The sequence below is a fragment of the Corvus cornix genome, chromosome 2 (assembly GCF_000738735.6).
Source record: "Corvus cornix cornix isolate S_Up_H32 chromosome 2, ASM73873v5, whole genome shotgun sequence".
NCBI classification, from domain to species: domain Eukaryota; kingdom Metazoa; phylum Chordata; class Aves; order Passeriformes; family Corvidae; genus Corvus; species Corvus cornix.
Genome location: NC_046333.1, coordinates 62660830 through 62678979, shown reverse-complemented (window position 1 = coordinate 62678979; position 18150 = coordinate 62660830). Strand labels below are relative to the sequence as shown.

Below are 18150 nucleotides of genomic sequence, written 5' to 3'. Positions count from 1 at the left end.
GAGAGGAAATGAGAAGAGTGTCACACTCCTGTGAATTGTTCATCTTAGATGCATGTAAAGCATAGTCCCATAGAAGTGGTAGTAAACCCAGGAAATACATGTAACACAAATACTACAAAATATTTAGAAACATAGAACGGTTTGGGTTGGAAGGGACCTTAAAAGTCATCTGGTTCTAATCCCCCTGCTGTGGGGAGAGACACCTTCCACTAGTCCAGGTTGCTGAGACCCCCATCCAACCTGGTGTGGAACACTTCCAGGGATGGGGCATCCACAGCTGCTCTGGGCAATGTGTAGGATAAAGGTACTAGGAAAGACTACGATTTATATACTGTGTACAAAAGGAAAATCTGGGGAGTGTATATTAGTCACCACCCAATTTAGGCAAGAGAGATGCTGATTCCTTATTTTAAAGCTTTTTTAAAGCTGGTGCAATCACAGATGGCAGTCATTTTAAAAGGGAAAATGTAAATTATTTACCAACAATACGTAATTAGACAAGCTTATTGTTAGCACACAATAAGGAGACAAAAATATCATGGAGCCATGGGCTACACAAATGGCACAAGACAGATGTTTGAAGACAACAAACTACTTCCCATAAGATGAATAGGTTTGGATTAATTCAGAATTGTGACAGAAGACATCCAAAGGCTGTGCTGCAGGTTGTGATGATAAATTAGATCACAATTTTGTAAAGATACTTACCCAGTGGAGATGATTCGCCTAACTGAATTACGTATGTAGATATTCTCTACATACCACATTAGATGCACCTTGATCTTGAGGAGAAATAGAAGATAATGGTTTCATTGATCCTTTTAGTGAAGTCATACCACTGTAGTAGCTGACAGACCCTTAAACATAAATGGAATCCAGTATTTTAGGAATGGATATACTCAATGAAGGTAAATTTCATTTTGTCCCAGGTTCTTCCAGCAGAACTTCAACAGCTGTAACTCTCTTGATTGTGTTTTTTGAAACCTTCTATGCCCTTCATAGTATCTTTTTGATTGACAAGTTTATGGAGTAGTTTCAGTATGCTGTTAACAATTTACTAATTGGTTGTTGCATCTCCCAGATAAGGCTGAGACCATACAGATTAAGAAGACTTTTCAGAAAAAATCTGCAAAGCTAGAATTTGGGAGGAGGGGACCAATTTGAAAAAAAAAAAAAAAAAAAATCAGATATGTTTTAAAGGGAAATTGCTAAGTACAAGAAAATAGTTTGAAACTGGTTTATCTTCCCATATTGACTATGAGTAAGTATTACAGCTGGTGGTGGGGTCCGAGGCTGTGACCCAGGAAGAGATGACCGGTCCGGGGAGATGGTCCCGAAAGGAATCGCCTTCCCGAGGTCCAGTGTCTTCCTCTCAGCTGCTGGCAGAGGAGCCCTTGCAGAGGCTGTCAGCTCTTTAGTGATATCAGCTCGTGGTTTCAGCTCAGCTCTGCAAGGCAGCCTCTAGGCCAAACCAGACCAGAGAGAGAGATGAGAAGGCCCGTGTGCCTGGTTCCGCACGAAGGCAGCTTTATTGTGGGTCCCCTCCGGCGAAGGGAGGAGCCACTGAAGACCTCTCTCTCGAGGGGTTCGAGGGAGCTTGCCTTTATAGGAATACAGGGGATCAGCAAGGGGACCAATGGATTACAGAGGGTCTGGGACAGACCAATGGGTTACAGAATGATCTGCATAGTGTCTCCCAAAGGATTGTGGGTCTGCCTTTCCTCGCCATGACCCAAAGTAGTTGCCTTTCCAGGGAGTCCTGCTGGGCGATTGCAAAGTCTTTTATCTCAGCAGACATCCCTCCAGGGCAGTGGCTGGGCATATCCCACAAGTAAGAATGCTCATTCTCAGTATACTGCTTTGGGATACTTTGCTGTATCAACACTTCTATATTGCTGCCTTCTCCCAGTCTGATGAAGTTCACTTAATTATATGATTTCAGCTGAGATTTGAAAGACCTGGATGAGATAGTCATATTAGCATAAAACATTAGCATTATCTAAGGTGTTCAGACAGTGTAACGAAAGGTTCTAAATGAAACCTAAAAGCCTTGGTCCTGGAAGAAGGACAAATTGGAAAGGAGTAAGTCATTGTAAGCAGTTCTTAAGAGCTGCTTCGTATAGCCTGCTCTCCTTATTCCATCACAGAGAGGCTGCTCCTCTTCTATCACAGTCCTAATGATAGGGAACACTGAGTTTTTGACAGCTAGCTCCATCTGCAGACACCAGTTCTATAAAACATAGTTATCCTGGAGCTACCTGGGGCTCACTTTTAGACATCAAAGGGTATGTTTCTTAGACATCATAGCTCAGTAGCATTAAATGGTGAAAACTGGTTTGAGGGTGCTGTAAAAAGGGGCAGCTGCATGTTTGAGCATAGATTACAAGGTTGTATTTTATGCTGAAGTGCACCAGGCAGTGCAGTTTTAAACATGGTCACCAGCCGCTGTTAATTAATAAAACCAGCTCTTTTCAGTTAGTTCAGAGCAGCTTGTATTAGCAAGCAATGTTTATTGGCTTTCGGTATAGAGCACAAAGCAATGTATGAGAAGCTTTTGGGAGCAGAAATGTAGGCTTCCCAGGATATACAAAGTCCCCCAGGGTGCCTTTATTTTATTTCCAAAGTGACCTGTTACTGCAGTGTCCCGCTGTCACCACAGAAACCAGCAACTCTGCTGTGGGCAGAACTACAGAAAAGGTCTTCTGTGAATTGCAGAGAAAGTGCCCTGCATCAGACACTAAGTACCACTCATTTGGAATTTTATCCATAGAGTAAAATACCACAGCAACAAATGATGGGATGCTACTTTTTAGTAATGTAGGTACTGTTGCTTTCTGTTCTTGTATGAGTCATATAAATATATGTGTGTGTGTGTGTGTGTGTCCACACTTCAGGGTTTTTTTAACAGTCATGTGACAACATGTTTCCTAGAAATGTCAAAATGCCTGGCCTGTGGAATTCTGAGAAAATTCTGTGCAAATGCCAAGTACATCTTTATTAACACTAGGGGCAGTGTACAGCTTTTGAATCTAAGGGTTATTTAATGGCTGCTGAAAGCAGGACTCTAAATATGAACCAATAATTGCGTTAATTCATACAATTTAAAAGACGAGAACTTGAAAACTATTTGAATAGTATGCAGTTAAGTTATGGTGTGATCAATAACACAAGCTGAGGATCTCCAAGTGTTAACTGCATTTTCGTGCAAGGTATTTTGCATTTGTTGACTGATAAGAACACTCAATTTGCACAGTGTTTCCTAAGGGGGTCCAGCATCCTGCATTCACTTCCTTTTTTATACACCATCTAAATGTTTCAGGATTAGCAGGCTATTGCATCATCCACGCTTGTCATGTCTGACCCTTAAGAAGCTTAAGGAGTTGTCCCTGTAAATACAAATACTCACAAACATGAAATGTGTAATTGATATTAATCAATCTAAACAGTTTCACTATACTTCAGAAATCCCTTTTTATGCCATGATTTGGGGTAAGTATGTGCAAGATTCAACAAAATTGTAAAGTACTAAGAAACATCAGAGGTAGACAATGAATCAAAGTAGTATATGAAGGCACGTTTTCCATCTGTGTCTGTGTTGTCAGACTGAGCTCCATGTGGGGATTTCTGTTTACCTTCAAGTTACCGTGAAGTCAAATCTTACTCTGCAGGGTTTGAAAATTACAGTTTTGTGTGTGGTTGGTAACAACTACAACTCTATGTTCAGTCAAAGGATGCACAGCTTTTATGTGTTCAATGAAGTACTTAGATCTACTGCTAGATCAAATATTTAGATCTCTATGGGAGCAGCCTGGAAACTGCACAGATGACATGTAGCTCCCACAGGCAACAACCCTATAAAACTCTGCTGTTGACACAAAGGAGAGGAGTGTAAAAGGGCTCTTGCCTTAGTGTCCCACACGCTTCTTACTATTGAGCTGTTTTCGCAGGATGGTTCCAGAGCAAAGCATGGCAAGGACAGAATCTGACCCGTGGTGAATGCTCACTCAGTTACCGGCCTCCTGCTACCTTGCAATGAATAGTGAGTGCGTGGATGTGCCAGCGAGCTATGCAAATATTATGTAACTCACACTTTGGAAAAAGAAACACTGTCCATTCATTTATGCCTTAAAGGTTTGAGTCTGTAAATTTCTACTTGACAGGTCTATAGGTTTTTGTACAATTCATTTACAATTACACATTTTTGAACTCGTCGTAAATGGAAAACATTGCTGGGACTAATATACTTTGCCCTAGGAACAGTTTGCACCTAGCCCATCATCAAGTTGTGCTACACAGTGAAACTGGTGGTTTTCCACACACATTGTGTACAGGTATTGGCAACCTCTGTTTAAAAAAAAACCAAACCACCAAAAAACCAAGGATGAGAAAAATTAAAACACTGTGGCTTTCTAATTATTTAAGGTGATCTTGGTAATAACTTATCGTCCTGACATGATATAGTGCGACGTTTTCCAGAAGACAAGAAGCTTTTCTTTCCCGAGCGAGGTCCTCCCCCCAGCAGCCGCCCGGTAGCGGTGAGACCCACCCGGCACCGAGCCCTTCCGCCGCCGCGCTCGGGACGTGGAAAATGAATTTGCCCTTTGTGGGAGGCGGCGGCGGCAGCGCTGCCTGCAGCTGCACGCCCGGTACCGCCGCCGGCAGCCGCCTCGGCGGCCGGAGCACCCCCGGTCCCTGCGCTCGCCGGCAGTCCCCGGACCGGGAGGCGGATGCGCGACGGGGCACAGGAGCTGCTGCGAGGGCAGCAGGAGGCGAGCGCAGACAGGGGACTCGCAGCAGCTCCCCTGCCGCCCTCCCGCGGGATACCGCCCCCGGAGCGCACCCGCCCCGCGGCCAGGAGAAGCCCACGGCCAGGCACAGGTAGGGAGCGGCGGGCGGGTGCCGGGGCCGTCCCGAGCGGCCGCCGCGCCCCGGCAGCGGGAGGCGCTGCGCTCCCAGCGCCGGGGCCTCGATTTTCCCCGGAGGGCCCGCGTAGGCACCGACCGCCACCTGCAAGGGAGCCGAGCCCTTTCCCTCCTTCTCCCGAAGCTTCTCCACCCTCGCCTTTCAGGTGAACAGGAGGTGATTGCTGGCTCGAGGCATGAGTGTTAATTGCTTTATCTTATGCAAAAGAGGCGAACTTTTTAATTTTAACTGAAGTTTACTTTGGGACTTGCATGTGGTTCCTCTCGACTGGAAGCTACGGAATGCAAGTGTGCTCCAGGGCTAACATAACGGGATAGTGGCATTTAGTGGGGGTTTCATTTTGTATACTTTCAAGTAATATTCTGAAGCCTAACTGAGGTTTCATTTTAATTTTAGATAACATTAATGTCAGCATGTACTCTGTAAATTTGACAGTTTTAAGTTGTTTTTCTCATACCTTTTCTTTAGGTGTGCTTTGCTACATGTAAGGTACAAGTGCAACTCTACAAAAGCTTCTTAGCCTTGAAGAGACTACTGCTATGACTAATTTGCACACTTTTCAGGTTCAGTCTCTTAGTATTTATGATGAAATACATAAACTAGATGCAGAAACAAAAAGAATCCAAGTGTTCACAGTCCATAGTTGCAACAATTACATTTATTATATGGAAAAAGAAATCCCAACTGAAGTTGTTTAAGGGTTTATACATCTGGCTGTAATATTCAATCTACTTTAAAATTCCATGTGAATTCTGTATGAACCATGCCTTCTTTTTAAACTACTGTAATTTTACACAGAAAATATTCATAGCATATTAAAGCAATATCCATAGCCTGGCTTAGACTAACAAAGTCATGAAGTTCAGTATGGAAGCAAAGTGTTTATCCTCATTTCACCTCCGTATCCTGGGTTTCTAGGCATTTCTTCTCACAAATTATGTAGTTATTCATTGTTTGACCCTTGCAGGGCTTTAACTTTAGTGAAGTGAGTTAATGCCAGGTGATCAAGTTCTATTACCAGCTACTTCAGACTTTACACCATGGTAACTTTATTTGTTTCAGAGCTGTTACTGCAGTTACCTGACCGTAACTGGAGCCTGAATTTGTTCAATAGCTTGTCATATTTTTTTACTTTGCCAGCTCAAGTTGAAGTTTTTAATACAGGATTTGTATGTAAATTGGATAAAGCACAGTTTAATTGATTCCCCTCTTTACTAGGACTTGCTGAATTGGAAATATAGGTGTAACACATGCTTTTAGTAGAGACAAGAAACCACAGTGCTGTTTTGTGTAGCTAAAAGCTATAAGCTTTCAGTCCTGGTGATTTTGTAGTGGAAATTCAGATATGACAGAACTGAAGGCCTTAGGGAAACTATTTTATGTGCACACACATAAATAAACATGCAAATTTGAGATGAGAAAGACTTTTAAAGTCTTGAAAGGATTCCAGCAATGACATTCTGAAAGAGAGACAATTTAATTATAGGAAGCTCATATTTTCCTCTCTGGTGGCTGGACTTCAGAGGCTTCACTGGTTTCTGCATCTGGCTTCCTCTTAGTGTGAGGTGGGCTCCACCAAGGCCTAGGACACCAAGGAGAGTTGCAGGAAGCCTGTAGAGAGCTCCAGGGGTTTAGCAGAGGACAGATTTACTGTTTTGTAAGTCAGGTCTTGGTTTGTTCTTGTTCTATGTTAATGCATATTTAAGGAGGCATGTAGGTAAAGTTTGTTTGCAGTATAAGAACCTAGAAAGGCATATTTTAAATTACTAATGTATGTAAAGGGAAAATGCCTTATCTTTTTATTATACAGAAATTTGGTTTTCAAGTATGATTGAATGGAAGTGGATTGGCAAAGTCTTACTTAAATGTTGTTGCAATACTTTTAAGTGGAAACAAATTTTGTAACACTTATCTGAAATATCACTTTTAATAGAAGTATCCTTATTTTGGGGAAAATATGGTTTAACACCTAATTTTGAATGTGTGACTCAACTCTTTGTTACATGAAGGGGAAATTAAAGAATTAAAAGAAACATTCTGAAGTTTTTGTTGAGCTGCAGCCTAATCTAAATATTATAGAAAGGTTAGAAGTTTGTAATTGTAGATTCTGTCACTACATTTCTCCACCATGTTGCTTCTTCATTTATTATTTTTCCAAGTAAACTTTGATTGATGCCTTTTATTTAAAGTTTGAAACATGATAGATTTGCACTGACATCATACGTTACATAATTCCAAGAGGTATCCATATGCAATAATGATTATGAAAAACCATGAAAAGGGAGAGTGCATTTAGGCTGAGAGGACTGAATCACTCACCACTCTTTCCAGTGGATGTACTGGCTGAAGAGGCTCATCATTCTGAAATGTGCTATTGTATAGTGCATAGTGCATTCAAATGATGTGGCACGGTCTGAAAGCTGTGAAACTAATCATTCCTGACTAGCAGCTGTGGACATAGTGATAAAAATTTCTTTCTTACTGGAGCTTAAAATAAAGACTGCACCTTGGTAATTACCAGATAAAACGATCTGGCTTGCAGGAATTATATATAATAGGTAAGAGAAAATTCCCCATGTTAAAACGTCAGGTGGATAATTTTGCTTGTAGCAAGTGGGAATGAAATTCAAGGACACGTATTAACTTTGGTATGGTATAAAGGAATGAAGATGCTGGAGCAGGAGTGATTAGAGATGCTACTATGCAAAAGGAAAGGTAGCTGGATATTTACTGGGAAGGCTGGAGCCAGTTCTGCAGAATTTGACTTCTCCCAAATTTTACTCTTAGGACTTCAGCCATTCTTTGTGGAGGAAGACACTGACTTAAGTTCACACTGATCTTGAATGGCTGCTCAACTTTTTTTTCTGTGCAGAAGAGAAGCTTGTAGTTGTAAATTTTATTGTTCCTTTAAACAGACTTTTCATATTTCAGTCCTTTTCACATGACAACAACAGATACATTCTGAAATCTTCTTAGTATAAAGTAGGGTATTTACATGTGCTCATGGATTTTAGAAAACATTTGCTCAAGATTTAAATATGTTTTACCAAATATTGCTTAAATCTTCATCTTTGAAAAAGTGGAAAGGCTTTTTCAGTATGGAACCAGAAGTTTCAAGTCCTACGTGTATGAATCTGATAGTCACATCCTGTATGATCAAAGACAAATTAGTGAAGGTTTCTGTACCTGGGCTTTGTAGGTATAATATGGAGTAAATAATTACACATTCACAGAATATTCTGAGTTGGAAGGGACCCACAAGGATCATCGAGTCCAGCTGTTAAGTGAACGGCCCATACAGGGATTGAGCCCACAACCTTGGTGCTGTTAGCACCATGCTCTAACAGGGATATTCTGAAGCCTGCTCAAAAAATGAAACATTGTGTGATGTCCAGTGAATGGAAGCTATGTAAGTTCTCAAAATGGTTAATGGAATTGTATATTGTGTTTTAAGTCATGCCTGTGAAGTTGGGCTAAGCCTTTCTGGTCAAAATACTCAAACACAAGAGTATCCACTTACATGGAAATCAGTACTTTAGTATCCTATTTATTTTGCAGATTATATCAATACACTATTTTACTTGATGTAATTCTAAAAATTAGATTGCTCTGTAAAATACTTTGGTTACAGCAATCCCTGTACAAGTCCAAATTATTGCAGGGATGTCACAGAAGGCAGAATTTGAGTATTGAATTGCCTGAAGATGAGTGATACCACTTCTGAAATGTGGACGTTACAAATAGACTTTCCAGGAATAACATCACATCGCTACCTACATGCGTCTGTGGGTAGCTGGTTAAGCTTTTCCAGAAAATTTACAGACTAGCTAAGTAAAATTCTTAAACTAGTTGGAATTTGCCAGTTATTGTCTCTAAGTGAAACCACCTCCAAAACACTAAATTTGGACTAGTTGCTCAGGTAAAGTCAGTGGTTCTTTGGTTTTTTTTTTTTTTTTTTTTTTTTTTTTTTTTTTGGTTAGGGTTTTTTCTTTTTCCTATTTTATGTCTTAGTAAAATAAGGATTAACGTAGTATGAACGTTATTTAATAGCAGAACTGGAAATAGGCTGCAAGTCTGCTGATTTCCATCCATACTGTGTGGGCAGTGGAAAAAGAAAATGGAAATTTACAACATCTTTCCTAAAAGTCAGTAGAAAAGAGCAGAGTAAACCGATCAAGCTGTACAGTCCCAGGAGACCTTTAATTGCTATCTGGAAATGGTTCTGTTGCCCATTCTGTCTCCTTTGGTGGTTTTGCTGCCTATGAAGCAGCAGCCTCACCATGCTCTACAGCTCAGTGTATTAGGATGAAACACTGGGTTGCGATCCATGGAAGGCAGATGGGATTCAGGACAGAAACCTGAACATTTACTGATTATTAACTGATGACTTTTCACTTCCAAATCTTCTTTTCTGTATTTGTGAATGTGTATTTGTTTTATTATGCATATTTTGTTGGCATGAAAACTGCAACACAATTATTTTCTTCAGTTTTTGGGGGTGACTTTAGCTGTTTGTGCTTTTCAGGACTTCAGCACAAAGCAAGCAAACATCTGTTATTGTAGGTGCCCTATTTTAGGGCAAAGAGGTATTAGTGAGAGGAAAGTATCCACAGGTTTGACGTCTCCTGTATTCTCACGCCCACATTTTTCTGTACATTGTGAGCAGATTTTAAGGTAGATCTCGAAATGCAAAATTCACTTCAAAACTGGTATTTTTTCCGTCTGTTGGTTAAGATGGTGCATTATTTCAAACATTATGTAGAACAATTGTCTCACTTAAACTTATTAATGATCCAATATCCACAGATAGGTGTATTACAATAATTTCAAAAGATTTAAGAATTGGTAAAATAGACCTTGGGTTTGTTCATTTTCTGGAATGTTTCAAATTTTATTCCACAGTTTTTATATAAATAATTTTACAAGACACTGCAGACCTTTTCTCCTTACAGAATCTTTGTTGTTGCAGGTATTTTTTTTATTTGTTCAGTTTAGAGGAAGGTGATACCTATTTCAAAATAAATATCCCAGCTTCTTCAAGTAATTATTTTATAAATAAGCTAAAAGTCTTTAATACTGGAAAAATGTAAACCATCAAACTTGTCAAAATCCTATGATTCTATGAAATGATCTACTGCTTTTTGGAACAAAACATGCATAGTTATGTGAACAAAAGTGGCTTTGTGGAGTAGAACATGTTCTCATGTTTTTTGAGCATTTGTTCCTGATGCTGGAGATCAGTGTACAAAAATCAGACAGAAGTAGAGAGCACGCAATATAATGCCTGTGCTTTGAATTCAGCTGAGTTTTTTGAAATAAATTATGTTATGTTCGTGTTATAATAGGTGGTAGTCTGTAGTAGCTGCTAAGTGGAAAGTTATGTAAGAATTTTCTCCATCATTTTATGTCTGAATGTTGTCTTTGCATATTGACAATTTAATGGAATAGTCTCCTTTCCCAATGAAAGTTTTATGTTTGGTTTTAGTCCAGAGGTTTACTTTCCTGGAAAGCTTATGGGAAAATACTTTGCCTGGTTTTGATTAAAAAAAAATTTTGTATGCTTTTCCCATTTGAAATGTAGCTGGAAAAAGAGACTGGCGTTATATAAACACAACTGTATAATTTGACAGTTTTAGCCTGGCCATTTCGCATTGAGAGTTTAATTACTTCGGAAATAAAAGATTGAAAAAATATTTTAAAATTCTGGTGTCTGTTTCTAGTTTACTTTTAGTTGTTTTATGCTATTTTGTCTTTTGAAAGACTTACAGCCTGGTTGCTACTATTTGGTGAGGCTTGTACTACTGTGCTTTTAAACTGCTGTCAATTAGTACAAATTAATACCTACTACACTTGCTGTGGTCTTCAGTAGGATGAGACTTCCTTGGATGCTTAGTTAGGCCTTAAGGGAAATACTTAATGCCCACTATGTAAAGCAGCTTTTATTATTCATGAGAATTAAACTTTTTGGTGGTGGATTGCAGCACTGATCACACACATGAGCTTTGTAACCTGAACGCTCTGATATGTTGGAAGAAGTCTGTCCTCTTGCCTCTCAGAAATAGGTTCTGAAACCCCAATGCTGTAAGTACCTATGAGAGTGGTTTCCTGATTTGCTCACCAAATAAAGATGGATTATTCACATACTCAGGGTTTCTACAGTTTGTGTGCAGGATTGTAGACCTTAATAATGTAACATAGCTGACATCTCTGTAACAGGTTTTAAAGCTTTATATAAGATTGTACTACCTAATATTATTTGGTCTAGTTGTTCTGTAACACTTCCCATTTTGGGCTTTAAAAGTAAACATGTCCAAAACACTAAAAATTTGCTTAATTTTCCTTAAAATTTGCTATAAGGTCTGTCAGGTCCTAAAGCCTTGTAAAATCTTTCCAGTGTTTTAATGAAGTCCTGGATGTAGCAACTGTGAGAAAAGTCTTTTTGTCCATGGTAAATTGCAATCTGATGTATCCTGTTACTGAAACCAGCTGGGAGTGTACACAGACTGAGTGATTCAATTGCAGAGTTGCTGTGTGTCACTTCTGACTTATAAGGTCAGTTCAATTTGTAAGTTTAAGCCTCCATCTAATCTGCTGCTGGCTTTGATGTGAGGGAATCCAGATGCTGAAAAGTGAAGCAGAATCTAGCATTAACTATAGAACTTAAGCCTTATTAAAAATGAATGCCATGGCTGTCATCAGAGTAAGAATTTAGTTATGTTGTGGCTATTTCTTATTTAAGGTGTGTATATATGTAATTTTCTGGGTTTTTTTAAATGGTGTGTTTAAGAGGTGACTTGCCAAGGAAGATTTTGGCCTGTAGTACGGATCAGAATGGTCAATAATACAGGGGTGGTATCATACATGTATTTTCTTAGAAGTCTTAGTGTTGTTAGATTACACCTTTTTTGTGTGTCTAATTGCTGAAGCAATTACCTTTTAGAAAATGCATTCACCTTTAGTTTTCCAAAAAAGTTTTCCTTGTCTTTTCAGAGTAGTTTCTACTTTTAAACTTCATTAAAAAAAAAACCAAAAACCAAACCCCAAACCCAGATATGTGACCTTACTTGGCACAGAAGGTCACATATCTTGGCTTTCCATCTGGTTAAGTAATTCATTTGAAAAATGAGCTAGGCAACAGAGCCATTTTTGTCATTTTTGCAAGTGCCTTACAGAAATACTTACTTGAAATGCTTTCACTTCACACTTCTTCATAGCTACCTTCCTGCCCAGTGCTAAACACAGCCCTCTGTCTTCACTGCATTTTGTGTCTCAGAAAAAATGAATAGCAGTCTCTAAGCTTGCGTACATAGGAACATTCAGGAAAAATATTCCAGATTACTTCATGGACATTCTATGTTATGAATTTGAGCTAACTTCAAAAGTTTATCAGTTAAATCACATTCAAATCTGTTACGGATTCTTTTATTTGGAAGTGATTTTTGTTTGTGAATTCTAAAGTAAATTAAGTTAAATTTACTTGTTAAGTAAATTAAACGAGCATTTTACAATCACTTTTAAATTTCAGTTATGGTTTAACTAATACATTTTAAAAGCTTTTTCAAATTAATCTTCCTGAAAGTTCTGGCTAATAAACCCTTCTAAGTTGTGGTAGGGTGATAGCAGAGGTTACTATGTCTTATTCTCTGTTCTGCTCCTCTCCTCAGTCTGCTGGACAAAGAGCAGCAGAACAACATGGATACTTCTTGAGCAGCCAGGGTGGTTCACAGATGGTACATAACTCAAACTCATGTTCAGAGAAAGCAAATACAGTGGACTGTGAACTGGGGGGGAGGGCACAAGGCACGGACATATTGCTTATTGTGCTGCAGCAATGGCCATCTTTGGCAGAAAGTGGGGCAGGCAGCAAAAAGGGGTAACATATTCAGCATTCCCTAACATCTTCAGCTGCAGATTTTGGCGGAACTTGCATCAGTAGCAAGAACATCTCTGTAAATGAGCAGTCTACAAACAATGAAGTAGGAATGTTGTCTCTCCTGGAAATCTGTGTTTAACTAAACTGTATAGGGGGGTTGGTTTTGGTGTTGTTTGTTTGTTTGTTTGTTTTTTGATTGTTTGTTTGTTTGTTTTGTGTAAGTTTGTATTTTACTGACACTGAAAACACTTCTTCCAAGAGAGGTTGCTGGGGAAAAAGGTAGAATGTACACAACACCCGTTGCGCCACACTGGCTCCTGTTTTGGGTGTTACTGAATGTTCTTGTTCAATGTAAATTATACTGAATCATAATGATCATTATACTGGAGTGTTCAGCTCACTGCACATGGAAGTAGTTGTTGAGTGTTTGAATTTGTACTGTATATTCATACTCTCAATTAATACAAAGAAGAGTAACTTCTTTGTGTAGATAAATTGTAAGAGTCCTTTTCTTCATTCATGCAATTCTTGAATGTATTCTTGAATATCTTCCCACACTTTTCAAGCAGTATGAAAGTCTGCTTCTCATGTGGACATCCCTGATTCCAAAGATCCTCACACAGTGAGGCTATCCTGGAGAAACTGCAAGAAGAAATTTTGAATGCAGTTAGTGGTGGGATAAGGCACGCTTCCTTCTCTGGAGTTATGATTACATTCTGTACAGATTCATTTGGATGAACATGTGGAATCTTTCTTGCTTATGTGGTTCTGGCTAGGAACACTGACTACTTTTCAAACTTTGTGTGTAGTAATGTACATTTAACTTCTTTATAACCTGTAAGTAGTTACACATCACTTTCTTCTCCTGTAATCTAGACCCAATAATCTGGATTTTTCTGGTAGTAACCTGCAAGAAGCCCCACAATATGCCCCCTTAAACATTCCTGGTGCTTCCCAAACCAAATACTCCCTTTTGACTAGTGAAACAGATCATGTTCTTTGGCATGGGTTCTGCTCCTGACGTCAGAGAAACAGTCATGAAAATTAATTGAAACAGTCCAGAGCAGTTGGAAGCAGTTTCTTTGGAAATACTACTAGGTGTTGGTTTCTGCTTTCTTCTGACAATACCTGGTTTTGTGCTTGGGATTCTTCTGTAAAGGCTGGTATAAGCAGTGTTCATAGACTTGCAACCATTTCTATTCTGTCTTTTGCTCATGTAAATTTAATATTTCATTCTTACAGTATATGGGGACTTTTAAAACTTGTTTTTTTGACTGCAGGTTTTTTCCTTACTTGCATTCTGTCGCCATTGCAGAGCCCATTTTGCTTTCTGTGTTGTATTTAATTCTGGCAAATATAGTATAATATGTAAATTTGTCTATGTTTGATTGTGCCAATTGACATTTTCAGATACATTTGGAAAAGTCCAATAGAACTCCAGTGTTTTAGGATATTTTAAAAGCAAATCTGAAGGTAATTTAAGAAATGCATTAATTGAAGTTTATAGCTGATGAGGAGACAGGTGAAGGGACAAATGTTGCTTGTGCTGTTATTGTACGTTTGTGTGGCAGTAGATTTCCAGATCCTTCCAGTGTACAATGAGATGAAGATGGGAAGAAAAAAACAAAAACAGCTTAAGTGAAACGATTTGTTTTATTTATTTATTAAAATATTAGTGGCCTAGGAAGAGAACTCCTATTTCTTTATTGCAAAAGTGGTGCTGCTTTAGTGGGATCACTCTGTGTCATTCATTAAACTGTCAGAAGAAAATGAACAATACTGGGGAGTGGAAGGATGTGAAAACTGTAGAACCCACTCGAACACGGGAAAGTTTCACATGTGCCTGACCCTTCATCCATCACACAGGGACTGTGTAAGGATTACAGAGGACGAACGTGCCCGTTGGTGCCTGTTGGCCTCACGAGGTGGAGCTCCTCTCCTTCCTTACCTTACTCTGGGCCCTTGGAGGAATTGCCCTTGTCCTCGATTTTGCATGGAAATACCTTCAGTCTGTGCTTCTGCCAGAGGGGGTGTCTCTGTCCTCCTCCTCCTGGCCACCCACCAAATGTTGCTGCTCTCTTTTATGCTACTTCTAGCTCTTCTTGGCAGCATGATTAACTGGATAATAGACATGGAGCAGTTGGAAAGTGATCAGGTTTTTTGTCATTTAAGGTTCTGCTCAGTGCCCAGACCTTGCAGATCACATGCCTGCACCAGTGCTATTCTGGCACAAATTAGAAGTCAGGACCCTCTTTCTTTTTGGGAGGTAAGATGAAGTTAGGTCAGTTTTAGCTTAAAACGATGCCCTGAGCATGGATATGATGCTGTCTAGTACAACTGCCATTCCTGTAGGAAAAAGTGGAATTCTCTTACATTTCTGTACCAATTCATATACTTCCTCTGTTGCTGGGGCAAGTCCAGTAAACTGGTCTGATGACAAATGTTTATTCTTTTTTGGAGTTTGGCAGAAGACTTGACTAAATCTTCTGTCAGATGAGTCAGCTGGACTGTCTTACTTGGTGGTTGCACAGTTACCAGGTCTGGTGTAGAAGAAGCTAAGGAAGAAAGACGTGAGGGGGAAGGAGGCAAGTAGGAGCTCATCTTTCAGGGGAAGCCCACCGTTGCACCAGATTGGAATGTGTTGGAGGCATTATATCTAAATATTTAAAATAACAATGCAAAAATTTGAGTAAAATTTCAGTTGAGGGTACATTTCTTTCTGTCCTCACAGTTCTAATGATTTGCTTTTGAATCAAAAAGTTGGTCTTTTGTCATAAAGGGAAAATTTAATAAGAATTAGAACTACTTTGTCATTAGCAAAACAAACCACTCTTTTGTTTTGAATCCTTCTGAGGTTTTTTAGCTCTTATGAGATGTTTCTCTTTTTTGTGTGTGCTAATAAAACTAGTCTTAATCATTAGATTTTGCAGTATCCCCAGAGATTAGCTGACTTGGGTCTTAAAACCAAATGTTAAGTAATATGAATAACAGTTCTACATTTTATTTATTGAATAAAACATTAGATTTTTTACATAGTATATGTAGACATATTTTTAATAGCAAAACAAATTACAATTCTAATATCTCCTAAAACCTGAAACTTGTACTTGCTGGTTTTTAACATTTGAATACATTGATTTTATGTTACAGATGACTCAGATTTCCACCAGCCTGCTAAGTGTGTTAATTCACAAAAGCTGTAAAAAGTAGGCATTAAAAAAAGTCACAGAGTATGCAGCGTGCCCTTCAGCACTGATTACATGCTCATTGCCTTTGACTCCCCTTGTGTGGTTTGTATCCTGGTCCTTTATTTTCAGAAGACAGATGCATGTGCTGCTTTGTCCTGAGTTGCTGCCTGGGAATTAAGGGAGCTTTGATGGTCCTGTTGTCCATCAGCTCAGGAGATCCAACTTGTGAATGAAGGGGTTCAGGAATGAATTAAAGCACAGGAAGAAGCCGGACTGGCACAATGTATAGAGGGATTGAGAGCGTGCATATGGTAATACCCTTGGGGTGGCAGTAGGGAACTGATGACCTCTGAGGACCTCCCTCATCCAGAATACTTGTGTGTGTGGATTTACTGAGCTCCTGCCTCTCTGTGTCCATCTCCTGGGTGATTGCCACCGAGCACTCATTTATCCTTTGCCTATTCATTATCTGTTTTCTCCCCTTGGCCCTCTGACAGAAGAGTTTGGGATATAAAGCTGTTAGTTCAAGCTCAACTCAGACAACCTGATGACATTAACAACAAGGGAAATGGGGGATGTGTTCTGAGAAAACAGTGAGTTGTTTGTTCACTAATATTATTTTAGGTTTAGGACTACTGCTTGTACTTGAGTAGTACAAGCAAAAACAACTCAGCAAGTCTGTTGATGACACCAAGCTGTGGGGTGCAGTTGACAGGCTGGAGGGAAAGGGATGCCATCCAGAGGGATCTGCACAGGCCTGAGAGGTGGGACTATGCAAACCTCATGAAGTTCAACAAGGCGAAGTGCAAGATCCTACACCTGGGTTGGGGCAATCCCAAACATGGATACAGGCTGGGAAATGAGTGGATTGAAATAAGGGGAATTGGTGGATGAAAAACTAAACATGAAAGCTTATTGCATTCTGGGCTGTATCAAAAGAAGTGTGATGCATGTTGAGGCAGGGGATTCTGCCCCTCTGCTCTGCTGTGGTGAAACCCCACCTGGAGTGCTGTGTCCAGCTTTGGGGCCTCTAGCGTAAGAAAGATGTGGATCTGTTGGAGCAAGTCCAGTGGAAGGCCTTGAAGATTGTCAGAGGCCTGGAGCACCTTCCATATGAGGACAGCCTGAGAGAGTTGGTGTAGTTCAGCCTGGAAAAGGCTCTGGGTAGACCTTAGAGCAGTCTCCCAGTACCTAAAGAGGGCTTACCTATGCCATGTGAGCCACAGATACTAAAGTAGACAGCAAAGCATTGTGGAGCTGGACAACTTTCCAGAGAGGTTCTTTCCCCCCTCGCCCCCCCCACTTCTTAATTAAACTTTAAACAAGTAGTTAAAGGTATATAATGACTTTTACAAAGAACACTTTTAAAAGTTCCCAAATCCTATTGCCCTCCCAATTATGTTTACTTTAAAAGAGAAAACTTGTTGGTTCTAATGTATGGAGCTGAATTCTAATATGTTCTTTTCTTTTTTATTATGTCAGTGTTGGTAAATTTGTGCTTTGAAGGCATGACCATAGAGGTTTGAGTGTATTTTTGTAGGAAGGACAATTACAGACACAAGACTGTGATTAATAACTGATTAAAATCAGGTTTCCTAATGTTATTTAAATATTGGAGGTTTATGTGCCAAATATTGCTTATCATGTGATATGCTACCATAAGGAACAATGCTGTAAATGCAGGGAATCAAAACTGCATTTGTCTAAAGTCTGTGAACAGTTGCAGGCAGCCCCTGGACACGTGCTCAGAACAGCACTGCTGGACCAGGAGAGTAGCCACTGCTGAGAGGTGAGCACTCCAGCTGCCTCTGGAAGGTCCAAGAGTTTGGCTGCTTTTCTAGTTGTTTACTATTACTGTCTGCTCTGAAGTGCTGAATTTTAGTGTCACACCATTCTTAATTCCATATAATCCAACCAGTTTCCCATGTGAGGCCTGTGAAGTACTGGTGGCTGCTTTCTTTAAAGCTTCGTAACTAGAGGTGCACATTGAGTACAGGGCTTCAGCCTGGTTTTGCCAGGCAGGATGGTGGCTATAGCATGTACTGCTGTTGTGCAGCGGCTCCCTGCTTTGGTCTGTGTTGCACAGAATTTGAAGTAGCTTCAGTTTCAACTAGGAGCTCAGTTCATACTTGACTTTATATGAAACAGTTGTAAAATTTTTAATGT

At 39.7% G+C, this 18150-nt stretch overlaps 1 protein-coding gene across 1 annotated transcript in view; it reads left to right on the top strand.

Moving 5' to 3' along the window:
* RNF144B (ring finger protein 144B) overlaps window positions 1-18150 on the top strand; it is a 95668-nt gene that overhangs the window by 282 nt on the left and 77236 nt on the right. The gene's annotated exons all lie outside the window — the stretch shown is intronic.